At 49.6% G+C, this 21,574-nt stretch overlaps 1 long non-coding RNA gene across 1 annotated transcript; it reads right to left on the bottom strand.

Moving 5' to 3' along the window:
• Positions 1-13,109: 13,109 nt before the first annotated feature.
• On the bottom strand, positions 13,110-21,574 carry LOC132246482 (uncharacterized). Its single transcript, XR_009457805.1, has 2 exons — positions 21,486-21,574; positions 13,110-16,075 (listed from the first exon to the last, which is right to left on the bottom strand). It is a non-coding gene; the product is annotated as an uncharacterized LOC132246482 (long non-coding RNA).

Raw genomic sequence — 21,574 nt, 5'->3', positions numbered from 1 at the left:
CTGAACCTTCTGATTTAGCCCCTAGGCAAGAGGCTACTAGTTTGAAGTTTGTCTGTCTTCCACAGGGGCAAGTTTCCCAAATGGGGCAAAGGGGATAGTTGATTCACAGCAGAATAATTGACACAACCCTGGAAGAGTGGGAGGGTGAATCTGGCCCCAAATATTTCAAGACATGGTCAAGAAAAGCTTTCTAAAGTGTCTATACTGGCCTAAAACATGAAAACTACCCTCCCAGCTGTGACATCTTCTCAAGTGTTGATTCTGCTCTCCTGGAGGTAGCAGGAGTACAAACTAGAAATGTGGATGAGGACCAGAGGTTTTTAACACCATCTCATCTCCCCCTTATTAGTATGGAACTACATTGCTGCTGAACTATGAGCCTGCCAGCTCATACTGGAAAGAAGGTGTCAGAGAAGTAAAGGCTTCCTACACGTTTGGGAAAGATTTCTGGCTATCAAGTTCTCCCCAGTCTTAATCCCTTTCATGTGTATTACTGTATTTTCCCTGAATCCAAGATGACCTTGAATTGAAGATGATGCCCCAATCAGTAGGTTCTATACATGGAAAGCTGTGTGACAAGCAAGCTGTGTGGAGAGATTAAACAGTTTGCCCCTTCTTGTGCCTGCCCCCTTGCCACTTCTCCCCCTGCCTGTCCCCCTCTCCTCTCCCTACCAAGCTTTGCCCACCCATCTCCCTCCTCATCAGCCTTTGCTCTCCTCCTGCCTCTGCCTGGCAGTTCCCTCTTCCCCCCCAGCCTTTGTTTCCCACCCCACTCCTTACCCTTGCTTCGAGCTGGCAGAGTCCATGCCTATTCTAGCCTGGGATATTGAGCACAGCCACAGTCTAGCCCTGATAGCAGCTGTATGGGCTGCATGCCAGTACTACATGGCTGGGCTGTAGCCATGTTCAATGCCCCAGGTGGAAGTATGGAAGGAGCCTGCCAATAAGGAGCAAGGGTAAGGGGAGGGGGATGTATGTGGAAGCAGAAATTAAATGCGGGATGGAAATGTGGGGGAAGAGGCTGCAGGGGGCAGATAGCAGGGTACAGAGACAGATGTGGTGAGGCAGGAAGCAGCTGCAGCTGCACCTATAGCCCTGACCCTGAGTAGCAGCAGGAGCTGGTGCTGGAGCTGCAGCAGTCACTTGGCCCCCCACAACCCTCATACTTGGTTCCAAGACAAGGGGCTTTTTTTTTCATGCTAAATGGAGAATAAAAACTCAGAATTGAGGAGATAAAGTATCTAAATAAGTTTGGAGGGACATCTGTAACGCTTACATCACCAGTTCTCGGAGGGGCTGATTCTCACAAATGTAGAGAATTTCCTCCATTTCTCACAGAAACACATTCTTTAACTTCTCAGTGATCTTCAGGGTCACAATTGTTTTCCCTTTTCCTGGCAGGTGATACATAAACAGCTTCCTGGTTTTGCAGGGGTCCATGGTCACTAACTCATATTGTTTAAGAGTCAGAAGGTTGAAAAACTTACAGGAAAGGTGGACACTTAAAAAGGACCTAAAACTCAGCAAGCCAGTCACAAGTGCATCCAGTAATTTTTTGATGACTTCATGGGATATGATAACTATTGCGATACATTATTTGCAACATAACATATCCACTATCACGAGTGTCAAGCACATCAGGGCAGTTGGCACGATTCTCTCAGAGGTGCTGCTGGGGGAGGATGTCTCTTAGCAGGGTTTTTCAAACATGTGAGATTGAACCTCTGCTTTGGTTACTTCTTTTATGGATGGATGTAATGGAACGGCTCAAACAAGAATCTATCCAGCAGCCTTTGGGGCTAGTCTTCGCCTCGTCTTCTTCACGTGTCCCACCTGAGAGAGTTGACGATAGGGATTCAGCAGAGTCTGAGGATTATTCAAATCTGAGCGGGCCATGACGGGAGTTGGAGTCCTGCGCTGCCCTGCTCGTGCAGCATCCTCACCCCTCTGTACTTCTGTGCTAGGATACCACTGTGTCGTGGAAACGCACGCAGCATACTTTTGGGTCAGGTCAGCAGAAGCTTTTATTCAAAAGAAACTACAGCTGTAAGGGGGATTCCAAAGTGACATGGATTTCCCAAGCACTTGGAAGGGGTCCCCACCAAGAGCAAAATCAGGAGGCTTGTATACTTTTTAACAGTCGCTCACAACTCACGTGATCATATAGTGAAATTAGCATGGAAAGCGGCTATAAACATTACTTCATTACTTCTTTGCTGTAATCAGGATGGGAACTTATGGGGGAGGCGAGGTTAGTTCACAAACCTCCTTCTTGCACCTGGAAATCAGAGTTGTACATCCTTTTTGCTATCTTCAAGGCCGCGGTGAGGGAAGCAGTTGCAGAGGAGTTACAAAGAACAAACACTTTCCCTTATCTGTTCTACTGTACAGAGCCAGCAATTCTCCACAAAGCGGTTATGTCATCTTATAACTCAAATGATCAAAGTTTAAGGCATTTATTTTTTTCTGATTCCAGTCCCCACTTTGAGACTCTTCAGTCTCACTTTAGCCTTAAACTTCCATTCTCATGAGCCCCTCTATTTCCTCATGCAGCCTTTCATGTTTTCTTTCAATCTGCTCACACTTTTGTAACACCATTATTCTAGACTCTGCTGTGGGTTTTCTTGCCTTGCTAAAGCTTCTCCTGCTGGCTTTCACGCAGCAGAGGATCAGTTGCACTAAGACATAAAACATTGTCAGAACTATGAAGACAAACAATATTCCATACAGGATTTTCTTGCCAAGGGCCCCGAAATCTGGGAGCCAGGAGGTTAGCCAAGACCACATTTCTTCTAGACCCCAGTCAGTATTTTTAGAGGCCGCTTAATGTAGAACCCTTAACTGATTTCGAATTTTACGAATGTCGGTTTCTATTCGCATGTCCTGATTGACATAGACACAACAGGTGGAGTTTACTAAGGCACATACTCCTCCTTGGGATACTAATAGGTAATCTAGGGCTATGCGGTGTTGTATAGTTACTTGTGAGATCTGGGAGATCTCTTCTTGCAGAGCCTGAATTGCATCCGCAGTGGTATTTCCCATAGCTTCCACTGTGGCTGAAATGTTCATTATGGCTAGTTCCAACTCTCTTACTCCAAGCCACAGTATGAAGGTTCTCACAAATCGATGGAACCCTGTGTTTCTGGTAGCTAAGGGGTTAACCGCCCTTTTCATGTGATGGTTGAATTTTTTTACTTGTTCCAGATATATTGCAATATGCAGTTCGAAACCAGGGACAACACGTCCAAGAGTGCATGCCCCCACCCAATTCCATGGCAAGATTTTATGAGCCCTGTTTCCGCAGAGCCAGTAAAGGCCTGGGGCAGAAAGGGTACTCAAATCTGGACAGGTGTTGTGCCATATCCGGCACTTTCGATTGATATGCATCGTATAGGACGGACCACGTTCGGCTGCTATCCAGCTGGACCGAGATATATTACAAGAAGTAAAATTGGAGTGAATGTCAAATTCTGATCTGTTTGCAATGAGAGCAACATGAGGTTCCTTAGAAAAGTTGTAGACCATGAATCCTGTACAATTGAGAGAGGGCACTTTACCCAACAGGATTCCACTGGTGCTACTAGGGCTATAATCTAGAGTAGTTAGGCAATGAGGGTAGTGTCCTACAGGTGTGGCTTTATTATAAGCTCCGGTGTTGTTGGATCTGTAACAGAAAGGCGCCTCTAGTCTTGGGGAGATTATCCAGTTAGCAGGGGCGGCCCTCCATTCCTTAGGAGCGGACTGATGGGCAGCTAACGAGTAGTGTGTAACAAAGCCGCTGTTTATTTTTCCCCATTGCTGGAGGGATATTGGTACTCCGATCATTGGGATTCCTTGGTGTAGGTGCGCTGGGCTGTAAAAGCATATCCAGCAGTCACTTTTATTTCCAGCTTGAGCCACCGTAAGGGAGATCTGCAAGTACAAATTTTTCTCCCACCCCCCCTTGGGTGATACTAAGATACACAGGTGTAATGTATAAGGACATCAGTGCCATTTTTAGAGACAGGAGGGAGAAAGAATTTCAACAACAAACATAACCAGCACCAGTAAGAAAAAGAACACTACCAGCCAAACCCAGGATGGCAGCCAAAGTCTTTCTTCGTCCTCAGGACTCAGGTTACCTAAAGGACTGAGAATGTCGGCTCTTGGTCTTGATCGAGGTGCTGATCTTCCGAGCGGGAGCATTTACTTTCTTCGAGGCCGGAGATGATATCTTTGTTCTTTAACTGATGAATCCAGCTGGGCTGAGGTGTTGGGTTCAGGGGGGAGGTTACTAGCACTTGCACCCTGTTGCTCCTCACTTGCCTAAGTGAGGTCCTGAGGGTCTTTGTCCTTGGCCTCAGGGAAAGGTCCCAACCTGGGTTGGAATTCAGCTGCTTCGGGGTCCAATGGAGGTGTGATACCTTCTTGCAGTGCGAGGCGTGAGTCCACGTTTGGTGACCTTGGCAACGAACAGCAGAATTAGTGGTCAGAAGTACCTGGAAAGGTCCCTTCCATCTGGGTTGAAGTGCGTTTTTCCATTGATAGACCTTTACGTAGACCCAATCTCCTGCTTTGAGGTTGTGACAGGGAACATCCGGTGGTTGAGGTAAGGCTTCTTGGACCTGGGCTGCAGCCTGATGTTGAACCAGTTGTTGCTGATGTGGGAGTCACAGGAGAGGAAGGTTCGAACAAAGGTCAAGGATATCCTCTGCTGGCTCCAGTGGTGGGGGTGCCCCGGGCAATGCTGGATACATCGGAGCAGTGGCCGGCGTGTAATTTGGGGGAGCAGCCAATTTCTCCCGAACAGCTTTTAACTGCTGTTTTAATTGTTCTTGAGTCTTTTAGACTTCTAGTTTGAGATTCTGTCCACCTTTTGGACATTTCATCATACCAATAAAAGTACGTGTCCCACTGGTATTGTGGTGTTTTGGATCCACGGGACTCTAAAGCCCCTCTTAAGTGTACTATTTTATCCTGATCAAATGTTCCTTCCTGTGGAAAATGCTTCATGGGATCATCCCTAGTATACCAGTTCCACTTATCCAGGTACTTGCAAGCCTCGGGAGAATAGTGTGTGCACATGAAGTACGCCGGAGTCCCCTTAGGGGGGATGGGAACTTGTTTAGACTGACTTATTCCCATTTTCAGCCACACAGGGAGACATAGGAGAGGTTTATTTAGGATGTCCGGGCCGCTCAGTGCCTTGCCCTGCAGTTTTTCACTGCCCAGACAAAAGGCTTCTGACCCAACACCAGCTCATAAAATGGAAATGGGGAGGGAAACACAAGAGAGATACTTTCACTCCTGCTCTCGGCAGAAGCTACTGGGACAAGGGGTTTGGAAAAGACAAAATCACTCAGACGCCCTGTCCACTGGGTCACGAGGTTCCAGCTGGGCCCCTTGCTTTCGACGCTACCTTTGTAGGCAGAATCGGGGCGGCTAGACCCAGCCTTAGTCCCAGACCTGGTCAATGGCTCATTTTTCTAAGTACACACACACACATTCATTCAATAGCCAGATAGAAAAAGACCAAATCACTGGGAAGCCCTGTCCACTGGGTCACGAGGTTCCAGGTGGGTCCCCTTGCTTTCAAAGCTGCCCTGTCAGGCAGAATTGGGGCGGCTGAACCCAACCGTAGTCTCAGACCTGGTCAGTGGCTCATATTTCTAAATACACACACACGCGCATTCATTCAGTCAGCCAGACCTCCTCCCCCACACCGCCTTAGCTAATTAACTACAAGCCCGATGTGCTGTTGGATGAAGGTGTTTCAAACAGTTTCTCCCTGAATAAAATGTACGTTACCAGACACAAAATTGGATCCTTTACCAGACAGAAAAGTTTAGCCGGCAGTAAGGTTCAGACTGACCTGGGTCTTGTCATTACCCCTGGTGACATGTCGGCATGACGATCTTGTCTTTTCTTCTCTCTTAGGTGTCTGGTGAGAACTGAGACCCCAAGCATTCTGCTTCTGCCTTTTATGTTCAACTTCACAGCTCAACAGGTAATGGAAGTTAAATGGCTCATCCTGGCCAGCCAAGTAAGGCAACGATGCTGCAGAAGCCAGATGGGAGTGAACTGCTTCCCTGCGCATGCTGGCCTTGGGGAAAACCACCAGATCCCTCCTGGCTGGGAGGAGAGCATCTAACAAGTTGGCAGTGTCCCAGTAGAAGCTCCCGGGGGTGCCTCCATCTGCAAGCCCACTTTTCACCCGTTGCAGCCAAGCCCTTGGCCAATGGGCGAGGCTCCACTGTTCGCCGTGACACTGGATGCTTGAATGTCGCGGGGCCACCTGAGTGGCAGTGCCGAGGTGAGTCGGGCAGGGGCCTGTGACAAGGTTACATGAGAGTGAGGGGGCGATCTCAACATAAGGACTACCAAGCCCGTCTGTTGGAGTGCGCGGGCCCAAGGCAAGGACACAAGAGAAGGGGCTGCAGAAAACTACAAGGAGTGAGAAGCCACTTACATGCTCAGACAGGGAGAGGCACCAACGCTGTCATCCCATGGACACATCCTGGCAGATCGGGAAGGGGAGGACGAAGGCAGGGGACGACAGGGGTGAAAGGGGAAGGGAGGAGTGCAGGGCTTCACCTCCTCAGGGTGAAGCAGCACGGGAGCAGCCAGGCGAGCTGGATCCTGCGGGAGAAGGGCAGAGTCAGGGTACGCTCAGTGTGGGGTCACTTCGCTCACCGCAGGGAACAACCATGTGGTAAAGAAGTGTCTCCTCAGCAGGGAGCAGGACGTGGCTCTCACACATGTGTGGCTTTCTGTCCCAGCAGGCCTGGCCTGGGCCAGAAGCTCTGATTCCCGGGATGAACCCCTGGCAACAGGGTCCTCAGGCCCAGAGGTGGGCAATGAGGGGCCAACCCAGGAGATAGCTGGTCCATGCAGGGCACTAGGGCCCTGGCAGAGAGGTGGGACAGGTCATCCTGAGCGGCTTGGAGGCGGGGGGCACCCAATCATCATGTGGGCTGGTGGAGGGGCAGCCCCTCAGGGCTGGGTCTGGGTGGGGTGCAGGGGGGAAACTCACCTCCTTGCTGCCCCCGACCTTCTCCTCCTCCTCCCCTCTGCCACAGTGTCAGCCCTGCAGGTGGGAGGCAGAGACACTGGTCACCTCCCATTCACCCCAAGCCCCCAGGCTCTGGCCAATGCCACCACCCCATGTCCAGGCCTCCCCTCTCTCCATCACTGCCTTTGTACCAGGGACCGGCCCTGGGTGTCCTGCCAGACCCACCTCCCTTCCTCCCGCTGTGCTGCCTGCGCCTAGGTCTGGTTCCTGGCTGCCGTCTGGACATACACAACAGGGACGGCTCCCAGCACAGAGAGCCCAGGCCTGCAGCGCCCCGTCCCAGCCCTGCCCCACCTAGACACTCAGGGTGCTGGAGGGACTTGCAGGCAAGGCACTTACTGAAGACACACTAGTCATACCCCTTCATTCACCTCTTCCCCTTCTGGGCACCTGGCCCTCACCCTGTCCTTCTCCCAACCTGAGAGACCCTTCCCAGGACCAGGAACGGGCTCCTCTGTGGGGCTGTCCTCCAGAGCCTGGCCCTATTCCCTGTGTGCCTGGAGGACCAGCACCAGGGCGCTATTCTCCTGTTGCAGCTCCTCCACTTGAGTCTGCACCACAATCACCCCACAATCACCCCAGCCCGTCAGACCATGCCCACGGCTGCACCGAGCATATCGGGCACCCAACAGCGGCACCTCCCGAGGCACCCGGCAGCCCCACCTGTCCCCACACGCAAGGTGCCAGGACACTGTTTCCTGCTTTCATGTCCTCTGGGATATACCCAACTGGCCAAGCTCGGCCTCAGCCTGCTCCCTCCCCTACCCCACACTGCTGCTGGCCTTGCCCCACCCCCCAACTCACCAGGAGCTGCTCTTCCCTTTGCCGAGCACTGTGGGGACAAAGCACATTTGTGGGCTCAGGGAGACTGACGGCGCCATCCCACAAAACAGCCCTTTCCCAAGGAGAGACTCGCACAGAAGCAGGGACAGGCCATGGGCTTCAGCCCCGAGCCCTGCGCTGCACCCCAGGAACAGCCCGGTGCCCCCCAGCCCCACACCTACCGGGACAGGAGGACTGCTGCGTCCTGCTCCTGTTGAGCGAGGCGGGTTCTTAGTGCCTTCAGCTCCACCTGCAGGAAACGAAAGCATGTGGGTTAGAGAGGCCTCACGCCACTGCCCGTCTGTCTGCACACGGAACCACCTCTTGTCCCTTCTGTCCCTCTGGCCCTGCCTTTGCTCTCCATCCCGCAGCCCAGCCCCAGGCTTGTCCCTCTGGTCCACAGCTCCGTGCAGCCATCAGCCAGTGCACTTGTTCTCCTCACAGCCCACAGCCCTGCTGGGACCCGTTCACCTGCTGCTGGTGGTACTGGCCATGGGGTTTGTCCTCCTGGAGCAAGAAAAAGTGTCTGGGGCGATTGCCTCCCTTGGGCAGCAAGGTCCCATCTCCCCGTGATGCTGGGTTGGTGGCCCCCCGTGCCCCGGGGCTGGGCAGGGCTCCTAGAGCTGGGCCCGGGGATCCCAGGGATTGGTTGTTACCCCCTGTCCCAGGTGAGTCCCCACCTCCCAGCCCCAGGTCCCCCCAGACACTCGTATCCGGGAAGGACTGTCCCTGCGATCGGGGGATGAGTCCACAACCCTACCTTAGTCTTGGAGGTCCCCTGGACTTGGTGGGAGACAGAGACTGTCCCCCAGGGTCCCATGTGCTGCATGGGGCTGGGAGGGGCACGGGGCACCTGAGGTGAGACCCCCACCCTCACAGCTGCCCGTCCCATTCCCTGGGCAGGGGAAAGACTCACGGCAGCAGGGGTGTGCGGACACATCTGGCCCCTCACCTTGCTTTCCACCTGCATGGCTGCCGGCTCTGTGGGGAGACAAGGGGCCACCCGTCAGCTGGGCCCACGCTGCTGCAGCGCGCAGGGCGACCAGCCCCTCCGGGGCACAACACGTGGGGGCACCTGCCAGGAGTCCTGTGTGCCACATGGGCAGGGCCTTCCTCCACAGGGTTTGGGTGGGAGTCCGTCCAGGGAGCAGGACCTTGTCCCCTCCCCATGCAACCACGCAAGTCCCTCCACCGCTCACGCTAGTCCCAAACTCACTGGGTGCAGGGTCCCTCCTCTCGTGCCCTTGTCCAACGGAGGGGACAGATGGGGACCCCTTAATGGGGGGCAGTTTTCTTTTCGCCCATCTGTCTGTGCCCAGGCTGGCATCTAGTGCTGAGAGGACATGAGGGCTGAGCGTCAGGCTGGGTGGCACTGAGCACCACATTTAGGATGGGGATCCCAGAGCCCATATGGGCGCCACCTTGCAAGGGAGCAGAGGGCAGCAGGGCCATTGCCAGGAGGAAGGCTCCCAGGGCTGGGGCATGGGCTGGGGCATGAGCGTGAGGAGCCCATGGGGGCCAGTCCTGTTCCCCTTCCCCAGGGAACTTGCTGGTGAAGAGCAAGGGGTGACAGCTGGGGGGGAGGGGGTGGCACAGGGCGGGGGCTGTCCAGATTGCACCTTGGACAGCGTGGGCTTAGCCTGCTAGACAAACCATGCCGGGAGGGTAAGCCACACAGCCCTGTGGACTCTCGTGCTGCCCAGCCCTTCTTGCTCCCATGGCAGGGCATGTGCCCAGGTCTCACCCAGGTTGCTGGAGTGCAGGCACACGGGGGGCAGCTTCTCCCACCGGAGCATCTGCAAAGAAACAAAGCCCTGAGCTGAAGGAGGGAAAGAGGAGCCGGACTGCCGAGAGCAGGGACGAGGCACGGGGCCGAGTGCTGGGCCCTTGCCCAACCTCAGCCCCCGCTCACAGTTTATCACATCTCCCAAAAGTCCCTGTGACGGACCCATGCCGCGTCCCCAGGGCTGCCCCCATGGCTGAATAAGAAAGTGCACTCACGTCTGCAACTGGTGCTCACCTCTGACGCCCGGATAGGAGGATGGACTAAACCTAACTACCTAACTAATGCCTAAGGAACTACTAATCTAACTAAGAAACAAACAAACAACTAACTAATGAACTAATGAAATAATTAACTAACTATTGAACTATCTAACGAACTATCAAACAACCTATCAACTAACAAACTACCTACCTAACGAACTAAGAAACTAACTAGCTAACAAACTAACAATCTAACTGGCTAACGAACTGAGAAACTACCTAAAGAACTAACAAACTACCTAACATACTGCTAAACTAAGGAACTAACTAACCAACAGAGATAAGGCACGAGGACGAGGATGAGGAAGGGCAAGTGGCGCGGGCAAAGGGCAGGAGAGCACTGGGAGGAGCCGGTACCTGAGAGTGAGGCTGGGCATTGTGATGTCACTGGGCACAACAGCTCTTTTGCCATGGCAACCAAGGGTCTCCCTCCCACCCGGGCAAGGTGCTGAATGCGGGGGCTGTGGGCGCCTTTGGCTTGGCCTGGCCTGGGGGTGCTCCCACCCCAGATGACCTGAGCCCCTGAACTCTTTGGGCGCATTGTCTGTCCTTGTCCGTGTGACCCAAGCAGTGACCGCCCTGGCTGGAGGGTCACAGCAGTGAGCGCCCTGGTGCAGGGGGTCCTGGTTAAACAGTAGCCCGCTCTGATCACTGCCCGGTGGGGTGGGGCTGGGAACACAGAGCCCAGCTCAGCCTCAGACCCATCTGCAAATCCAGAGTTACAATGGCCTCCGAACCCTCCACCCCTGCTTCTGTCAGAGAGAAATAGCTCCCATTCCTCTTGCCCCTGCTCAGATACAGCTCAGCTCCCCAGCACGGTGCGGTCACTAGGAGTGGACTTTCCTGATGGTCCTCTTGCCCCACACTCACCCCCGCCACCAGCAAGGGGACGGGGCGAACTCGTGCAGCTCAGGGGGACACTCCCTGGGCTCTGTTACTCCACATGAGGAAGGGGGAGCAGGGACGGGCATGCTCATAGTTGTGGCACAACCGAATCGCCAACAGGACACTTGTGGGCTCCTCACATGAGCCCAAGTGCCAGGGATGGGCCCAGCGATAGTGCTTGCTCTATGGCATGGGTCCCAGGGATGAGGCACTCACTCAGACCTCCATGCCTTTGGGGTCTGTCCACGAGTCACCATTTGGCTGAGACCGGGGGGTGGCAAACAGCTTGATCTTTATTAGGAACAGGATTCAGCAACTCACAAGCTCACAGCTTGCAGGGAGAACTACAACTACCCACCAGCACAAACCGCAACTGCAGGGCATCACGGGGAGAGACTGGGACATCCCACTGCTGGCCCCTTCAAGGGACCTCCCATATACCACATCCCCGTCCTTTACTCGGGCAGCTCCCTCTTAGCTACTTGGATGTTCATCAGGCGCTACTTTAACTGGTGTGGAAGAAATCAAACTTCGCGTTGTGGTTGTATTAGACTTGGCAGAGCCATCTAGGTTTATTTAAAACTATACAAGTGATTACAGGGAGAGTTCTCAAAGGAACTCTGACCTCTACAAATTTACAAGTGTATTTATACTTTAGACAGCGAGAAAAGATGCAGGGTTCAGACAAAGCAACCTGGGGAGAAACAGAAAGATGTTGATCATTCGTTTGTCGCACGTAAGCAGTTTACTTATTTAGAAAAAAACACTATGTTTTGGGAACAGTTCTCAGCTTCTGGTTCGGCGGAAAGGAGGAGGTTAACATCTGCACACAGACAAAACAAGGCATGAAGGTTTCTCCTTATCTTAGAACATGTTAAAACACATAGCATCAGCACCTTTTTTCTTCTCTTTCTCTCTCTTCTTAGTCAAGTAAGAGGCCTGGTTAAACTTATTTCCACACTGGGAAGGTTTCAGGATCCTGGAGCCAGAGGTTGCTAGCACTTGGCTCACCAGTGGGCTCTAGCCTTTACCTCTATCCCATTATGGTCCTTGTTCTTCACAGGCAATCTCACCACACGTCCACTCTTAGTTGGTGTGGTGGCATCAGGTTCCTCTGGGTGACAGGTGGATCTACATCTGCTGGGTGAGTGTTTGCTTCTGCTCCAGGATCTCACTTCAAAGCAACTGGCAAGCCAGGGATCATGACTGTGCTATACCAGGCATTCTGGCTATGAAAGGTCTGTGAAAGCTGCCTTGCAGCCATTGGGACCATATATAGGGTACTGGCTCCTTTTGCAGATTTTGGACCCTCTCCGTTTCATTTGCACATTTTAGCAAAGTGGTTCGCTCCCGAGCAATTGTAACAAGTTTCTCCAAAAGCTGGGCAGGACCCAGGCTTGTGTGTGCTTCCACACCTTCTGCAGACTCTGCCTTTGTTAGCTTCATTGCTCAGCTGTGGAGCAAGCTTCGCTGATGGCTTGCTTTGCTTTGCAAAGTGCTCTGGCAGCTTGGCTTTTGCTCCCCTGTATGCAGGCTTGCTTCTGCAGACATAACTCGGGCCTGAGCACTTGTGAGAGCCTTTGCTCTGCAGATATCCACAGGCTGTGCTAGGGTGAGGGAGGGATTTTCCTAAAGCCTTTCTTTCAGGTTGCAGGCAGTTATGCTGAAGACAATTTTGTCCTGCAGCACAACATCCTCAGCAAGTGCAAATTCACAATGCTGTGCTCTGCTTCTGAGCTCCCTTACAAAATCAGCCAGAACTGCTACCTTTCAAAGACAGGGTTTTTCCTGGGTTCGCAGTACTTTTTGAATTCTGCAAGCACGTCAGGAAGGGTTTTGTTATTAGGGTCTGCAAACACCCCTTGCATGTTGGTGTCAACTTCTAGGGCTTTATCCCCAGTGCAGTGAAGCATGACTGCAATTTTATAATCCTCTGCCTCTTCCGCAGCCTCTGTGACTGCAAGGTGTAATCAAAGCCTCTGTTCCCACCTCCTCCAATCTCTCCAAGATTTCCAGTGAAGGAGGATGCTGGTGGAAGTTTGAAATGCTCCATTTTTTTCTTTGAATGAACGCTGCAACCCCCTTAATCAGGATGCCTGTGACTAGACCAAGAGACGGGTCACTTGTGACACCGTACAGTGTTTGCTGTAAGCCACCGGGTCCCAGGGACGGGGGACTCGCTCAGACCTCCGCGCCTTTGGGGCCCTGTCCTCCAGTCACCATTCAGCAGAGACCGGTGTGGTGGGAGAAACCTCCCTAAGGTTTGTTGTTTAGCTGTAATTTGATTGACAGACAACGCGGGTAAAGAAAGACAGCTGTTTATTTGCTCAAGCAAAGACCATAAAGCCAGCAAAAGGCAAAATGGCCCCCCCTCAAGGGTGAGGCGATCTTTTATACTTCTTACAACAAAGCAAGACTATATGGTTAACAAAAAGCAATACTTGGGCGGTGCTCTACAAATCTTTGTAACAGCATATTTCTATTAAGCTGAACTAGCACTTTTAAAAGCTAAAAGTTAAGTAACAGTAACATTATAATATGTTAGCAAAACCTTACACAGTAGAAGATACTTCTCAAGGACGCAACCAGTAAGCTCAAAACAATGGTTTCTTTGTCTTATCTTACTTCTTGCTGTAGCTGATTTATTTTTTAGCACACAGACACAGATTCACTTTTTAACTCAGAAAATGCTTGGTGCAGTTAAAATAATTACTTGACACAAGCAAAGGCCTAGCTATCATTCTGCCTTGTGGTCAGCTGCATTGCTAGGCCACAGGTCATGCCTTGTATTCAGCTGTAAAGCTAATACTTCTTAATAATCCAAATTATTGTAAACCTAACAGTATGCTATCAGAAAACTATTCTATTTCAGGGTAATAACAAACCTGCGCACTACAATCCCCACTTTGTTCCAATTTTCCAGAGGAAATTTTGGAACACATTTTTAGGTATTCAACTTCTTGTGGGGTTAGGTTTTGATGATTGATGCTGGATATTTGTACAAACTGACCATACATTTTTACTTGCCTTTGCATAAACTGTTGTTCAAGAGAGCATAGACACTGAAAACAGCACAACAGGCAGATTATAGTTATAACAATTCCAATTAAGCTTAATACAGAAGGTCTAAGCCATCCTGTAAGGGAAGGCAACCAATTTGTGAGCCAACTAAGAGATGTATCTTTGGGGATTTTTGCTATATCTTCGGCTTTTTGGATATGGACAGCTGCATCATTGAGGTGGGTTTGTACTATTGTAAAAGAACTGTTAACCCAAACGCAACATTCTGGTCCGATAACTGTGCAAGCTCCCTCTTGAGCTGTGAGGAGAAAATCAAGGGCTATGCGGTTTTGAATTACCATTTGTTGGAGTTCTTCTTGGGTGTCAGCCAAGGCAGCAACGGCCTTCAAGGGTTCCTTGTGACCTTCACTGAATTCATGAGCCATGATTTCTATCACAGCTTGCAGGCGTAGTGTAAATCTTCCAAGACAAGCAGTGCCTACTCCTGGGAGTATACCTGCTAAAGAATATCCGACTAACACTCCTTCGGTAAGCGGAGTTTTTTTATATTTATCTACTATATCACGGCTTTCTTGCAAATCCCTCTTGTTTCACCACCTGCCCTGTGGAAGGTGCGTGGCGAAGGACGTAGAGGGTTTTAGCATTGCCGGACAGCAGATACCTTTTCCTTTGGCAGGGATTTTATGGTAGGCATGGGAGCCACAGACCCAGTATTGTCCTTTTAAAGCAGTGAGGTTTGAATACTTAGGAGGTATTCGGCCCCCGTTTCCTAATCCTAGCACCCCGCGTTCACCCTTTGATTTAAAGGAAGGATTTGCAGTTCCATTGAAGAAGCATTGTCCCCGGGAGGTGTCAGTGTACAAACAATACCACAAGGTATTATTTAAAGAGGAGATGGGGGTGCAGATAGGATTAGTGCCCTTGGTTAAATTTTTGCTGCTGTAGAAATCATTGTAAGAGCTGCAATAGGTAGGAGTTGCTGTGTTATTATTACGCCAGTCTCCTCCACTTGAACTAGTATAATAGTGGTGACATATGCTTGTGCCTAAATTAATGCAGTTTGATACTGAGCAGTTTACATAGAAACACCAATCTCCAACAACAGGCTTTACTAAAAGGAACTCCTGCTGACTTTGGTCCCAAGCTTGGTTATTAGAAGGATTTAAAAGTGACTCGATGGGGCCCAAGGAGTCATAGGAATTTCTCCTTGAGTGTGGAGAGGAAAATGACTGCACACCCAACAATCACTTTGGATTTCTGCTTTAGCAGCTCTCTCAACGTATTGGAGGTACATATTATTATCAGAGATGTGGGCAACATTAGGTTTAAGAGTAGTCTTAGCCTGAGGAGACTCTGCAAATTGTCTGAAAACTGGGTGGCTGAGCTTTACACAATATTCTGTTCCATAAGTAAATACCCAAACTTCTGCTGAACTACAGCAATGTGAGGGAGGATACCAACGGGCAATGTTGACCTTCCCATCTATATCAGAGAGTTCGATTGAATCGCTTATCCAGACAGGAAAACCTCAGGCACCAGGATTAGCACATCTGCAGCAACTGGCAGCTATAGCCGACCCCTGTGAGAGACTTATTTCTCCAGCAAAGAGAAAGATTAGAAATAACATAGTTATAAAAACCATATTATAACAAAAATCAGCACAAACAGTATGCACAACCCTGCAGCTCCAATAACTGATCTTCTGGGACATGTTACAGTCTCAAAGTGCTCGGTTTCAGCTGATTCAAAAGTGTCTAGAGGATGCAGTACTTGGAGTTCGGTGCTCTCTGGGCTGGGCAGGACCCCAAAAGGGTGACAGTTCATTAGTGGACCTTGGTTAGTTTGAGTTTTATATTATCTAACGGGCTGCAGGTCCAGGAGGTGTTTGTTTTTATTTTTTCGTCTGCTTCTGGCTCACCCTTGTCGCGGTCAGGTGGGCGCGCGGTGCTCCCACAAAGTCCGCAGTCGTCTTCTTCTGGCTTCCCCTTTTCCAGGTCAGGGAAGCTCACGTTGGAGCCGATCCTGAGCTCTGGTGAAACTTCTGTCTTCTTTGTATGAGTATAATGAATCCAGTTGTCCTTCTCTGCTACTTTTATGGTGGTGTGGGAGGTGAGGAGGACTTGATACGGTCCTTGCCACTTAGGTTCAAGGGGAGACCGTTTTCAAGTTTTTACATACACCCAGTCTCCAGGCTGGATGCGATGTGCTGGGACATCGGCAGGGAGGGGTTGGCTTAAAGCAGCATACCTATGGAGAGATTTTAACTGAGACTGTAGAGATAAAATATAAGAGGTGAGTCCTTCATCGCCTAAAAGAGAAGAAGTGTGAGCCGGTAGTAAGGGGAAATGTTGGGGAACAGGGTGTCCAAACAGCAGCTCGTAAGGGCTGAGCTTTAGTTTTCTCCTGGGGGTCGTTCTGATGGACATAAGGGCCAGTGGGAGAATCTTAGTCCATTTTAACCTGCTCTCAGCACATAGCTTTCCAATTTTTTGTTTCAGGGTCTGATTCATTTTCTCTACTTGTCCTGAGCTTTCTGGGTGCCAAGGGGTATGGAATTTCCATTCTATTCCTAGGCAGCTGGCCAGTGTTTTGTTTATGTCAGCAGTAAAATGCGATCCTTGATCGCTTTCAATGATACGTGGAGGACCAAACCTGGGTATAATTTCATTAAGGAGTATTTTTACTACTTGTTGTGCTGTAGCTCTTCTGGTGGGGAAAGCTTCTACCCACCCCGTGAGTTGGTCAACAATTACTAGGAGGTTTTTGTACCCATTGTCTTTAGGCATATCAGCAAAATCTATTTGTAGTCTTTCAAAGGGAGTATAAGCCCAGGGGCGGGCCCCAGGGGGTCCTGATTTTTCTCCCTTGATATTAAACCTTTTGCATATACTGCAGTGTTCTAAAAGCCTTTTTGCTTCCTGGTAGACTCTGGGTGCGTAGAACAGCCTGTTAGTGATAGTGGCAAGTTTTTCACAACCTAAATGCTCGCTTTGATGGAGTTGTTGCAGATAGGGTCTAAGGGCTGCTTTAGGTAGCACTATCCTTTCATCTGGCAATCACCATATTCCGTCTTTTTCACAGGTGGCTCCTGCCGCTTTCCATCTCTGTTGTTCTAAAGGTGGTGCAGACTCGTACATTTTTGGCTCTAGCAATATTCCCAAATATGCCTTTGACTGAGGAATTTGAGCTTGGAATGCTAGGGCGGATAGTGGCTGTAAGGCTGCTGTTTGAGCTGCAGCATCGGCCAGGGCATTGCCTTTTGAGACTTGATCTCCCTTTTTGGTATGGGCTGGGCAATGCATTACAGCTATGGCTTTTGGCAACATTATAGCTTGTAGGAGATCATTGACTTGTTTAGCATTTGATATTTTAGTTGCAGAAGCTGTCATAAATCCCCTCTGTTTCCACAATTGTCCAGTGGCATGACAGATTCCAAAGGCATACTTAGAATCAGTCAAAATATTTACAGAGTGGCCCGATGCTAATTGACAAGCTCGTGTAAGGGCAGTAAGTTCAGCTGCCTGCGAGCTCAACTGCCCAGGCAGTGGTTCAGCTTCAAGTACTTCAAATGGAATTACTACTGCATAACCCGTTTTTCTAACTCCATTTACTAATTTTGAAGAGCCATCTACAAAAAAAATCAAGTCAGGGTTGTCTAAGGGTAAGTCACTGAGATCTACCCTGGGTTTGTCTGAAAATGCTGCAACTTGAAGGCAATCGTGGGAGTCTGGTTCCCCGTCGCTGGGTAGAGGTAATAGAGTAGCCGGATTCAGGGTATTGCATCTCTCTATGACCAGGTTTGTAGCCATTAAAAGTGTGGTTTCATACTTGTTCATTCTCTGATGAGAAAAATGTTGAGTATTTTTCTGGAGGAGAAGGAGGGCTACTGCATGTGGAGCCTTTAGGATAAGGGGATATCCGAGGACTAATTCCTGGGCTTTCTCGACTATGGTTGCAGCTGCTGCCACTGTGCGAAGGCAGCCTACTCCCCCCTTTGCCACTGGATTTAATTGTGCAGAGAAGTAAGCTACCGGGCGTTGGGTGTTGCCTAAGGGTTGAGTAAGTACCCCAGAGGCTACTCCTAGTTGCTCATGGACAAAGAGCGTGAAAGGTTTTTGATAATCTGGTAGCCCTAGGGCAGGGGCAGAAGTTAAAGCAGATTTTATATTACTGAAGCTGCGGGCGGCTTCATGATCCCAAAAGACTGGCTCTTCTGCCTCTTTTGTGGTAAGCTGTATAAGTGGTTTGGTGAACTCTCCGAAGGCTGGAATCCAGGAGCGACAGAACCCCACCATTCCCAGCAGACCCCGAACTTGACGCTTTGTTATAGGCTTGGGAATATTTAGGATAGTTTGGATTCTGTCATCACTCAGGCGTCTTTGGCCAGGCTCCAAAATGTGGCCCAAGTATTTAACTGTGGATTTACAAAACTGAAGCTTACTTGGTGACACCTTGTGGCCTTTGGCGGCTAGTGCAGTGAGTAAAATGATGGTGTCTTGAATACATGCTTCTGATGAGGCAGAGCATAAGAGTAAATCATCCACGTATATTAGAAGGGATGAGGAGTTAGGAAAAGTAACATCTTGCAAATCTTTGTGAAGAATTTGAGAAAAAATGCTGGGAGATTCTACATATCCTTGGGGTAACCTTGTCCAGGTTAGTTGAGAAGAACCCCAGGTGAAGGCAAAAAGATATTGGGATTCAGGGTGGATGGGGATGCTGAAGAAAGCAGAACAGAGGTTTATTACGGTATAAAAAGCAGTGTCAGGGGGTATTGCAGTTAAAATAGTATTGGGGTTAGGAACGACCGGGTGTCGAGGAATGACATACTTATTAATTTGTCTGAGATTTTGAACCAGACGATACATAGGTTTCCCGTCTGGACCAGGCTTGGGTTTCTTTACTGGAAGTATAGGTGTGTTACAGGGGGACTGACAGGGAATTAAAATTCCTTGTTTAGAAAAATCTTTAATTAAAGGCTTGAGTTCCTCAATAGCTTCTGCTTTCAAAGGATACTGGGGTACTTTAGGTGGCTCAAGATTGGTACGAATTAGAATTTTGACAGGATCTGCAGATTTTAGGAGTTCCACCGAGCTGGAGGTGAGGCCCCAAAGCTCTGGGGGTACCCTTTCTTTTAGAACAAGGGGAAGAGACTGCAAGCTCGAGTTTTCTGTAACTGCAAGCACTGTGGCTATTATTGGGACCAGGGAAGACGGAAATGTTAGAATAATTCCGTTGGGTGAGCACTGTATGGTGGCTTGTAGTTTGCAAAGAAGATCCCGTTCAAGAAGGTTAACAGGGCCAGTTGCTAGAAGAAAAGAGTGTTCTGCTGAGAGGGGGCCAATTTTTACATTTGTGGGTTGAGAAAATGAGCAACGGAAGGGTTTTCCCTCAATTCCCATAACAGTGACTTGTTTTTCACTTGGTGAAAGATGTTCTTTGGAAATACTGGAAAAAGTTGCCCCTGTGTCTAGCAGGCACTCGTAGACGTGTTCTCCTATCTTTAAGGGTATTAGGGGATCTTGAGCACTGCAGTTTAGGTTGACTTCTTTAGGTTGGACAGAGAATAGTTGCAGAAAGTGGCATGTAGAATCTCCCTCATCACGTCAGTCGTTACATTGGTTTTGAGCAAGATCTGGGGTAACAGTAGTGAACTGAGGGTTCTTGAATTTTTGATTTTCAGGGTTATCACTTGGGGATCTTTTTGGTTTTAACTTGCACTCTCTTTTCCAGTGTTCTTCCTGTTTTCAGTAATGACATACGTTGGGCCCATACAGTTGGTAGGTACGGCCCGGTGACCTAGGCACAAAGGGCCTCGGGCCACGGGGCAGATTGGTTCTATAGGCATTTGTGGGCTGTATTACTGCTGCCAACATGCGAATGTTGGACTGGTCTTCCTTTTGTTTTTCTTTCTTTTTTTTTTCTTCCCTTCCATTAAAAGTTTTAGTAGCAATGGCTAAGATTTTTGCCATGGATTTGCCCTCAACACCCTCAGTGTTATGTTGAAGCTTTTTTCTAATATTTTCGCTAGCCTGACTTATGAACACAAGTTTTAACACAGGCAAAGTGGCAGGTATCTCGGGGTCCATGTTTCCATACTGACGTATAGCTTTACAGAGTTTTTCAAAATAGTTTGAAGGGTGTTCTTCCGGACCCTGAACAGTAGCTGTCACTTTGGACCAGTTTGTAGTTTTATCTCCTGCTTTCTTTAATCCTTCTAAAATGCTGTCTTTCAGCATTTGTATTGAATTTTGCCCCCTTTCCTGATTGTAATTCCAATTCGGATTTTGCCTGGGCACGCCATTAGGCATGGGGTGGTTTTCATGGGGCTGATTGGCTAGAAATTGGTCAGCATGGCGTAGTACTTGAGTTTTCTCGCCCATAGTTAAGAGGCTTTCGAGAAGCTGCATGACATCTGACCAGGAGGGGTTATGAGTCATGAAAATGGTTTTGAAGCGCCTTAGAACTACTTCGGGATCATCTCTGAGCCTGGGGGTGTTTTCTTGCCAGTTTAAGAGGTCTGTGGTGGAGAACAGAGCATGTGTCCAGTGATTGATAACTTCTCCACCCTCGCCAGGCACAGGGTATTCTCTTAGAGGTAACTGAAGTGCAGGCTTAGACAATTTTTGATGAGTGCGATTTGAAATCGGAGTGGACCTGGAATCTGGAGAGGGATCTCTGGATCCCTCTCCAGATCCGGGACTCGGGGATTCCGAGAGAGACAATTGAGGTGATGCCTCCCGAAGACTTCCCAGTTCCTCGGCCGGCCCAGGGGCAATGTTTTGGGTTTCAAACATTTGGGGTGGTATCAATGGTAGGTTAGGGGGCCTAGGCATGGGTCTGTAATCATCTTCTGAATATGACGGTGGTGCAGCAGGTTTTGGATATAGAAGGGGAGCTAACAGATTTGGAAAAGGTGCAGGGGTCTGGGAAGCTAAAGGTTTTAATTGCTTGCTAGCAACGTTGTCCCATAAATACCAATAACTAATTTGGCCAGGGCAGAGGTCCTCCAAGATCTTTTGTAAGGCAGCCAGGCGATTTAGGTCAAATGATCCATTTTCTGGCCATTGTCTTCCCAAATCTAACTGGGACGTATAAGACGTCCAATTAGTTAAACAGAGTTCTACCATACGAGACTTGGACAGTTCCGCCCGTCCCTCCAAATGTTTCCAATTCTTAATCATAAAATCAAGGGGTAAATCAGGAATAACTTTCCCTAAACCAGAACCCATGATTATATCCAAGAACAAGCAGTTTTATTTCCCTAAGTCCTACCTGCCTAGAAGCTGTTTCGTCCACGTACAACAACCGGTGTTCTCGGACCCCACTGGCTTTCTCCGTGACGAGGGGCATCTTGAGTCCGAGACCCTAGTCATTGGCCGTTATAACAGCATTTCTACCTTATATCCGTGTCTTTCACCTTTCGGCGAGGCTGCTGGCTCTATCAGCGTTTAAATCAGCAGACAGATACCCTCAAAGACTGCTTCCAGAGACCTCTAGAGGTAAAACTAGAAAACCAGAAACCAGATAGAAACCAAAAACATACCTGACCTGAGATACTCGCCGGTACCGTTCCTTTACCCGACTTGAGGATCCCGCCTTATTGGTCCTGAGGGGACCGTCCACCTCCCGAGACTAACCCAATAGGTGAACTCACCTGGTGCGCGCTGGGGTGTCGGGGGATGGAGGTCTCCAAAGGCATCAAGCTAGACGGGTCCCATCTGGGTCGCCAAATTGTGGTGGGAG

Source organism: Alligator mississippiensis, chromosome 16 (genome assembly GCF_030867095.1).
Source record: "Alligator mississippiensis isolate rAllMis1 chromosome 16, rAllMis1, whole genome shotgun sequence".
Classification (NCBI taxonomy): Eukaryota; Metazoa; Chordata; order Crocodylia; family Alligatoridae; genus Alligator; species Alligator mississippiensis.
Note: the sequence above shows the minus strand (reverse complement) of the source record. Positions and strands in the feature narration are given on the sequence as shown.